The sequence below is a fragment of the Carlito syrichta genome, unplaced genomic scaffold, assembly GCF_000164805.1.
Source record: "Carlito syrichta isolate Samal-C Ts95f unplaced genomic scaffold, Tarsius_syrichta-2.0.1 Scaffold303334, whole genome shotgun sequence".
Taxonomy (NCBI): domain Eukaryota; kingdom Metazoa; phylum Chordata; class Mammalia; order Primates; family Tarsiidae; genus Carlito; species Carlito syrichta.
In genome coordinates, this window is record NW_007247430.1 from 152,556 (window position 1) to 154,497 (window position 1,942).

A 1,942-nucleotide genomic window follows, 5' to 3' on the forward strand; every position below is an offset into this window, starting at 1 on the left:
CGCTACCACGCCTGGCTGATTTTTTAATTTATTGTAGAGATGAGTTCTCGCTGCCCAGGCAGGTCTCGAACCCGCGGGCTCAGGCAATCCACCCACCTCAGACTCCCAAAGGCGCGGGATTACAGGCTGAGCTACCGAGCCAGGCTTAATGAAGGCTTTTAAGCAGAGGATCAACTTCTGAGAGGAGCAATTGGTGGAAGGTACATTTTGAAAACATCACCCTAGCTTGGTGGCTCAGCCTGTAATCCTGCGCCTTTGGGAGGCTGAGGTGAGTGGATTGCCTGAATCCGTGAGTTCAAGATCCACCTGGGCAGGCGATACCTCATCTCTACAATAAAATAAAAAAATTAGCCGGGCGTGGTAGCGCGTGCCTGTAATTCCGGCTACTTGGAAGGCTGAGGCGGAAGGATCACCGGAGCCCAGCAGGTCGAGGCTGCGGTGGCCGGGAGCAGCCACTGCACTCCAGTCTGGATGACAGAGTGAGACTCCAACTCAAAAAAAAAGAAAAAAGAAAAAAGAAAACATCACCCTAAATACAGTGCGGAGAAATGACTGGAGAGAGACGAGAGTGGAAGAGAGGAAATCAAATAGGAACGGGCCAGGCCAGAAATGAGGGGGCTCAGTTCAGGAAGATGACAATGGTGTGAGGAGAGGTGCACAGATTTGAGACATATAGAAGGTAACATGGTGGGACTTGGTGATGAATTGGACTTGGAGAAAGGAAAAAGGAGGGATCTCTGGTTTCTGCTGGTGCAGTGAAAGGAAGCTGGTGCCAGACCCTGAAACAAGAATGCTGGTGACACTGCAGGTCTGCAGCGGGGAAAGGAGAGCTGGGTTGGGAAGCGGGTTTGAGCTGCCGTGAGTCACCCAAAGGTAGATGTTGAGATGTTAGTCACAGGACCCTGGCTCACATTTACAGTCTCAATGTTTAGTGTCTTTCCTCTACCCCAAGCAGGACTGTCAGGTCAATGAATTTTAAGCGTTCATCTGGGCCAAAGCCCTAGAGTCCTTGCTTGGCATGGAAAAATGACCGCATCTTTTCTTGGCCTCAAGGACCTCACAGTTTAGTAGGAAGATATAGGAGGAAGCATTCACTGTGGTAGAGTGGAGGAGCTGTGAGAGCAGGGGAGGGCCCTTATTTTTACCTGGAAGACCAGGTCAGCGACCTGTGGCTATATGGCACCATGAAGAACTACTCAGCATTCCCAGAGGGATACTGCTTTCATGCCTTTGCTCAGGCAGTGGTTCCCTCTTCTTTGAGCACTCTCGTCCCCATTTCCACCTGTATACATCCGACCCATGCTCAGAACCTGTCCCAATATCATTATTCTCATAAAGCCTTCTGCATTCCTCCCAGCTGTCATCCGTCTTCCTACTGTAGCCCCAAAGCACTCTGTACGTCTGATTAGCACGCTTGTCACACGTAGCACTGCGGAATGCTTGCTTGTGTCCACGTCTGGGTCCTCCACTAGATGGAGAGCTCTTTCAGGGCAAAGGTGTGATTCCTCTGTGTCCCCAAGGCGGACAACCGAGCCAGGTACTGCCGCAGTCGCCGCGTAGGCCGAGCAATGGGGCGTTTTTTCTGCGGTCCTTGGAAACACTTGGGCATGCTCAGTTTAGCCCACGAGTCCCCTCACCCACTACTCTCCAAGCTTCTGATGCCTCCTCACTTTAGGGGTCTTTAACCTCTCAGGCTCTTCTCGTTCTCCACTCCTCGTCCCTCAGCCTTTATTTCCCAGCAGCCGCAGCCTCAAGCTTCTTCCAGAAAAGAAACAGACCTGGTTTTGTGCGGGAGCTGTCAGCGAGCCGGGGATGCGGCTCCTTTAAGAGTGAAGAGCGAGGGGCGTGGCCTCCCGGGAGCAGGCCCGAAAGGGGGTGCGGCTCCTTTAAGTAGCGGCCGGCCGGCGGCGAGGAGGCCCGGAGCCGGCGGGCTGGGGCGCGG

General features: G+C 53.4%; 1 protein-coding gene across 4 annotated transcripts in view; it reads right to left on the bottom strand.

Annotated features, from left to right (window-relative positions):
- Positions 1-1,942, bottom strand: part of SLC6A9 (solute carrier family 6 member 9) — a 36,031-nt gene that overhangs the window by 33,088 nt on the left and 1,001 nt on the right. The gene's annotated exons all lie outside the window — the stretch shown is intronic.